Here is a 7,919-nt window from a genome sequence, read left to right on the forward strand (position 1 = left end):
TGTCTGTGCTGTGTATCTGTACTGTATGTGTGTCAGTGTGTCTGTGCTGTGTGTCTGTACTGTATGTGTGTCAGTGTGTCTGTGCTGTGTGTCTGTACTGTATGTGTGTCAGTGTGTCTGTTCTGTGTATCTGTACTGTATGTGTGTCAGTGTGTCTGTGCTGTGTGTCTGTACTGTATGTGTGTCAGTGTGTCTGTGCTGTGTGTCTGTACTGTATGTGCGTCAGTGTGTCTGTGCTGTGTGTCTGTGCTGTGTGTGCGTCAGTGTGTCTGTGCTGTGTGTCTGTACTGTATGTGTGTCAGTGTGTCTGTGCTGTGTATCTGTACTGTATGTGTGTCAGTGTGTCTGTGCTGTGTGTCTGTGCTGTGTGTGTGTCAGTGTGTCTGTGCTGTGTGTCTGTACTGTATGTGTGTCAGTGTGTCTGTGCTGTGTGTCTGTACTGTGTGTGTGTCAGTGTGTCTGTGCTGTGTGTCTGTACTGTGTGTGTGTCAGTGTGTCTGTGCTGTGTGTCTGCACTGTATGTGTGTCAGTGTTTCTGTGCTGTGTGTCTGTACTGTATGTGTGTCAGTGTGTCTGTGCTGTGTGTCTGTGCTGTATGTGTGTCAGTGTGTCTGTGCTGTGTGTCTGTGTGCATAACCAATGGAACAGGCCCCGCCCCCAGCCCTGCTGAATTCTACAGAATAAGAAGCAGAGACACAGAGAGGGAAGATGTTTCCTATTTTATTTGTTTCTAGACTACATTAGAGGAATTGCAGTTCCAACAAGAAGCCTCTGCTTTTAAACAGGCGAGCGATTCTCCTCATCTACTGCACGCCTTCTCCTGAAAAAAAAAAAACACCACAAGCTTGAAATAGAAGAATAACACTGATACATTATAAAATGCATTTAAGTAGAGGAGATTATATGGAGCGAATGGCCTCTTCTGGCTGGTATTATTATTATTATTTATTTCTTAGCAGACGCATAAACGTATACATTATAAACTACATTCAAATACAAAGTCACATGAAGTCAGACCCCAGGCAAGTCTGTTACAAGGATCTGCCCGCTTCCTAGAAAATATTTACATTTCTACTGATGGAGTCGCCTGCCTCGCTGAAGCCACGTTGCTGCTGTTTGTCAAAATGTTCACAATGAAGAATGTTACAGTTGCAGGGATGATGTCACTGAAACAGTTGGAGTAACATGTGGGGACTGAGAACTGCATTTAAAAAAAAGAACAAAAACCCGGACACTTTAAAAGACGTACCTTCACCCTGTGCGAATGGAGGAAGAATCAGGATAAAGGGACCTTTTGATGCAGATCAAAAGAAATACAAAGAGCTGTGAGGGCTATGTGGAGAAAAACTGGACTACAAATTCATATGCATATTTTTTATAATTATTTTCGTGTTTTCAAAATGGAAAATCCACCAAACGAAGATAGTCTTAAACAAACAAAACAAAAATTCTTAAAAGTTTATTTATTTCAAATGTTCTTGCCTTATTTGTTAATTTGCCAGACACGCACACACACACACACACACACACACACACACACACAGACACACACACACACACACACACACACACACAGACACAGACACACAGAGACACACACACACACAGACACACACACACACACAGAGACACACACACACAGACAGAGACACACACAGACACACACACAGACACACACACACACACACAGACACAAACACACAGACACAAACACAGACACACACAGACACAAACACAGACACACACACACACAGACAGACAGACACACACACAGACACAGAGACACAGACACACACCCACACACACAGAGACACACACACACACAGACAGACAGACACACACAGACACACACACACACAGTAATAACAGTCAATAAAAACATCTTGATGCTTATTTTCTAAACACGGCACAATTTAAACACTATTAAGTGTTTAAAAACTAAACACTTTGAATATGTAAAAAATAAAGTTTAAATTATACACCTGTTCAGACAGCACCTGTAAAACCTCACAACTCTACCTCTGTGGACTACATGACACCCAAACTTGCATGTTCATTAACTCCCACTTATCTGCCTCCTGCCTTGCTGCTCCCTGCTATTGCTCCTAGTTAGATCTGAATATAAATCCTGTATTTGAATTTACCTGCACTGGAACTGGATATCTGCAGTAGTATTTTGTATAGCGGCTGCTCCTCTACTGCACTTCCAGCACTCCTATCTGATCCTGCTCATAACTGGAACTGGATATCTGCAGTAGTATTTTGTATAGCTCTTTAATCAACAGATTTGGGGTCTGTGTGGAATGCAGGTCTCCTGTAGATTTAAACACTTTAAATGACGTACCTCTTCCCTCAGGCAGCACTGCGGGTTCATTGCCAGCTTCTCTTTTGCCTCTAAAATAATCTGCTATATTATAGCTCGGTAGCTTATTCGGAGCTACAAAAAAAAACGTCTCCACAGCTGAAACAAAGCAAGAAAACTTGTCAGCACTGTTCTGGAGAGTTCGACAACACATTCCTACAGGTCACACTCACAAGTCACAAAAGTACAAATCAAAGGCCTTTTGGAGAAGAGAAACAGCAATACTAAACTACTATAGTGCTAAAACTATAGGTAAAGATATCATATTAACTGTAGTTTTTATACAGTAAACACTATAATGGAAACTGCATTGAAATAGTACTACCATAGTAAAAGAAATAGGAACATGATGGTACAGTGCTGGATTACATTATAGATACCACGGTTGTGAAACTACTTTTAGAAATCAAATAAAGTCCCGTAGGATTCCCATGGTGGTGCTACAGTAGGCTGTTGCATTATAGTACCATTAATAGTGCATGATGGTACTGGAGCAATCTAGGTAAAGTCCCTGCTTGCTTGCTTGCTCAAGGGTACAGCAGCAGCAGAGCTACCCTGCAGAAACATCTTGGATCAATGTGCAATTCTTTGAAAGAATATAGAAAGAGATGGTAGGATTGTACTCACAGCTGCAGAGGAAAGCCAGGGCGGAAAGAAGCACCAGAGTCTTCATCTTGTCTGCTGGTCTCGGGCTGTTCAAGTCGGTGAAGTCAGAGCAGAGAAGCAACCGTATTTATACAGGAATGGGGCTCTGAAGCGAACTCTGTTATCATAATTGTTTGCAAGAATTTGCATAAAAGACAAAATATCTGCAACATTGCATCAATGAGACAGGTGACCTAACCAGCATATCTCATCATGTAAATACTGTATACGAAGCGGGCTGATGTTTGTCATAGAATTGCCTGGGGTCTGACTTCATGTGACTTTATATTTGAATGTAGTTTATAATGTATACCAGGGAGAAGATGCCATTCGCTCAATATAATCTCTATTTCAATGCATTTTATAATTTACTCTTATTCTTATTATTTCTCATTTAATTGGCTTACTGGAAAATAATTCCATTGAGGGTTTCTGTGATGTCATAAACTACAAGTCCGTTTGCTTGAGTCGCTTAAAACAGTGTTTCTCAACCCTGGTCATGGGGACCCCACTGTCTGTCTGTCTGTGTCTCTGCTGGTTTTTGTACCAACTAAGGAACTGCTTTCAATGACTTAACTGAAGCATTAATTGAAACCAATTTGCATAATCAGAGCTTTTTAATAACTTTTTATTCAGCAAAATTATTTTAAAAATGTAAGCAAACCGTTTAGTCAAACTGAGTGTTTTTCAATGAAGTAATTGAGAACAGCTCCTCAGCTGGAACAAAAACCAGCAGAAACACAGACAGGCAGACAGGGGGGTTCCCACGACCAGGGTCAGGAAAATACTGCTTCTATACGTTATAAAATGCACTTCTCATAAGAGAATTCATTCATTCAGTGTTCAGACTCCTCACTGTTTAACTCTTTTCTCATTTCTTTCAACTGTTTTACTCATACCTGCACTGTAAAAATAGCACTAGGAAACAAATATTTTGTTAAAATAAGCCATACTTGTAAATTGTATAAAATCGAATACATTAGTAGTCTTTTTGATTTTTTCCCTATGGCAAAAATAAATATGTTAAGGGAGAGGTTTCATCTGGGTTCTTAAATACCTCGATTGGAAGGTAAAGTTTGGGAACTTTCATTTAGAATTCTGTAAAGAACCAAAAAAAGTTCTGTGTAGGGGACAAGCCAAAGAACTATAAAAAGTTCTTAGAGGAACTGATTGTTCTTAGAGTGACATTTGATGTACATAGTAGTCATACAGTCTAGTAGCCCATTTATTAAACAGCTGCAATGCTTGTCAGTGTCGGGGCATTACAGCACTCTTTTGTTTAACTTTTGTCAACTTTTCAAATACGACCGGTTTCAAATCATCAGTGCTGCTATTTATTCTTAATAATGCCGTGGAACTCTCACAATGCTGTATTTAAATTAGTAGTATTGCGGCTCTCTTCATCAACATTTATTTTTTATACTTTGTGAATTGTTGTAATGAGAAAGCAGACTGCGCTTTCTTTGCACAGCGACTAAGCCAGTTTAGTACATCTACCCCTTAGAGCAATTTAGTTTTTGCATCTCTGCCTCAGGTCTGTTCAACTTTGGCAACCAAATGAGTCCTTCAGTGAGTCTCTGCTGCTGTCTGAGCAAATTAAGGGAGGCCACGTGAACCGGTCAGAGAAAAAATATCAATCCATGAGATGTGAGATAGTTTTATTGCAATATTGTGCTGGTGCTTTGTACGTTATCGCCTCTTTTTTTCCTGCAGTGCGAGACAGTTTATCTGATTGTCCAGCTGTAGAAAAGCTAGCTCTTCTATTAGTTCCAAGTAGATTCAGCCATTTAATTTACTATAATGCAATGACCTCTTCACACCCTCCCCCCTCCCTTGATAGTTTTGTTTGATGTAGCACCGGTTGATTAGTTGGGGCAGAGGAACAATTAGCAGTTCAGAAGTTTTTTTTTTCTTTGTAATAGCACAAAACACAAATAAATACAGTGCATAAGCAACTTGTTGGTTGTTACACTCTTCGAGTTATATTAAAAGGTATTTTAAAAGGTGACCCCATCCCACAAATTATTTTGAAGCAAATATAAGTAACATACTAAGGGTATATTTTCTTTGGTTTACTTCTATTATATACTTATTTTGTGAAACATTTTAGTAAATTATACGGCTGTATTTATCCTCCTCTAACCTACTTGAGTCCTCACAATGGCTAACAGCAGCGCAAAAGCACCTGCACCACTTTCACTGAAATTAAATTTACACTATATATTTATTTTGATTAAAAATAATAAATCAAACATAAATAGTTTATTTTTACCATTATATATTTTTTATAATTATCTCAGCGTTTTATTCTCGCCAGGGAATCTGTCTCGGAATACGTTTAAAAACGTAATTTTGTGTTTGCATATCTCATCATGTAAATACTGTATACGAAGCGGGCTGATGTTTGTCATAGAATTGCCTGGGGTCTGACTTCATGTGACTTTATATTTGAATGTAGTTTATAATGTATACCAGCGAGAAGATGCCATTCGCTCAATATAATCTCTATTTCAATGCATTTTATAATTTACTCTTATTATTATTATTATTCATTTAATTGGCTTACTGGAAAAGAATGCCTTTGAGGGTTTCTGTGATGTCATAAACTACAAGTCAGTTTGCTTGAGTAGCTTAAAACAGTGTTTCTCAACCCTGGTCATGGGGACCCCACTGTCTGTCTGTCTGTGTCTCTGCTGGTTTTTGTACCAACTAAGGAACTGCTTTCAATGACTTAATTGAAGCATTAATTGAAAACAATTTGCATAATCAGAGCTTTTTAATAACTTTTTATTCAGCAAAATTATTTTAAAAATGTCAGCAAATTGTTTAGTCAAATTGAGTGTTTTTCAATGAAGTAATTGAGAACAGCTCCTCAGTTGGAACAAAAACCAGCAGAAACACAGACAGGCAGACAGGGGGGTTCCCACGACCAGGGTCAGGAAAATACTGCTTCTATACGTTATAAAATGCACTTCTCATAAGAGAATTCATTCATTCAGTGTTCAGACTCCTCACTGTTTAACTCTTTTCTCATTTCTTTCAACTGTTTTACTCATACCTGCACTGTAAAAATAGCACTAGGAAACAAATACTTTGTTAAAATAAGCCATACTTGTAAATTGTATAAAATCGAATACATTAGTAGTCTCTTTGATTTTTTCCCTATGGCAAAAATAAATCTGTTAAGGGAGAGGTTTCATCTGGGTTCTTAAATACCTAGATTGGAAGGTAATGTTTGGAGAACTTTCATTTAGAATTCTGTAAAGAACCAAAAAAGTCCTGTGTAGGGGACAAGCCAAAGAACTATAAAAAGTTCTTAGAGGGACTGATTGTTCTTAGAGTGACATTTGAAGTACATAGTAGTCATACAGTGTAGTAGCCCATTTATTAAACAGCTGCAATGCTTGTCAGTGTCGGGGCATTACAGCACTCTTTTGTTTAACTTTTGTCAACTTTTCAAATACGACCAGTTTCAAATCATCAGTGCTGCTATTTATTCTTAATAATGCCGTGGAACTCTCACAATGCTGTATTTAAATTAGCAGTATTGCGGCTCTCTTCATCAACATTTATTTTTTATACTTTGTGAATTGTTGTAATGAGAAAGCAGACTGCGCTTTCTTTGCACAGCGACTAAGCCAGTTTAGTACATCTACCCCTTAGAGCAATTGAGTTTTTGCATCTCTGCCTCAGGTCTGTTCAACTTTGGCAACCAAATGAGTCCTTCAGTGAGTCTCTGCTGCTGTCTGAGCAAATTAAGGGAGGCCACGTGAACCGGTCAGAGAAAAAATATCAATCCATGAGATGTGAGATAGTTTTATTGCAATATTGTGCTGGTGCTTTGTACGTTATCGCCTCTTTTTTTCCTGCAGTGCGAGACAGTTTATCTGATTGTCCAGCTGTAGAAAAGCTAGCTCTTCTATTAGTTCCAAGTAGATTCAGCCATTGAGCTCAAGCGATGAGAATGTGTATTCTTTTAATTGCAGTTCCAGTACCTGAATAACACAACCTAGAAATGGCTGCAAAGCTCCCGGACAAGGCAAAGTCGTGTGAAACTGAAAAGCAACTGTAAATCTACTTTTTATTTTTTTTTAATTGACGCTACTCAAGACTACTTGGTTCATTAAATGCAAACAAAAAATGAAGTTTTTAAACGTATTCCGAGACAGATTCCCTGGCGAGAATAAAACGCTGAGATAATTATAAAAAAATATATAAAATAAATAAAAATAAACTATTTATGTTATCGTTATTTATGTTAATATATTATTGTTAATCAAAATAAATATATAGTGTAAATTTAATTTCAGTGAAAGTGGTGCAGGTGCTTTTGCGCTGCTGTTAGCCATTGTGAGGACTCCAGGAGGTTAGAGGAGGATAAATACAGCTGTATCATTTACTAAAATGTTTCACAAAATAAGTATATAATAGAAGTAAACCAAAGAAAATATACCCTTAGTATGTTACTTATATTTGCTTCAAAATAATTTGTGGGATGGGGTCACCTTTTAAAATACCTTTTAATATAACTCGAAGAGTGTAACAACCAACAAGTTGCTTATGCACTGTATTTATTTGTGTTTTGTGCTAGGACAAAGAAAAAAAACTTCTGAACTGCTAATTGTTCCTCTGCCCCCAACTAATCAACCGGTGCTACATCAAACAAAACTATCAAGGGAGGGGGGAGGGTGTGAAGAGGTCATTGCATTTTAGTAAATTAAATGGCTTCATCTACTTGGAACTAATAGAAGAGCTAGCTTTTCTACAGCTGGACAATCAGATAAACTGTCTCGCACTGCAGGAAAAAAAGAGGCGATAACGTACAAAGCACCAGCACAATATTGCAATAAAACTATCTCACATCTCATGGATTGATATTTTTTCTCTGACCGGTTCACGTGGCCTCCCTTAA

The 7,919-nt window shown here is 38.1% G+C and overlaps 1 long non-coding RNA gene across 1 annotated transcript; it reads right to left on the minus strand.

Annotated features, from left to right (window-relative positions):
- Positions 1-704: 704 nt before the first annotated feature.
- LOC131722771 (uncharacterized) lies at positions 705-3,095 on the minus strand. Its single transcript, XR_009320016.1, has 4 exons — positions 2,990-3,095; positions 2,345-2,461; positions 1,250-1,291; positions 705-820 (listed from the first exon to the last, which is right to left on the minus strand). It is a non-coding gene; the product is annotated as an uncharacterized LOC131722771 (long non-coding RNA).
- Between the last annotated feature and the right edge of the window lie 4,824 nt (positions 3,096-7,919).

This window comes from Acipenser ruthenus, chromosome 51 (assembly GCF_902713425.1).
Source record: "Acipenser ruthenus chromosome 51, fAciRut3.2 maternal haplotype, whole genome shotgun sequence".
Classification (NCBI taxonomy): Eukaryota; Metazoa; Chordata; class Actinopteri; order Acipenseriformes; family Acipenseridae; genus Acipenser; species Acipenser ruthenus.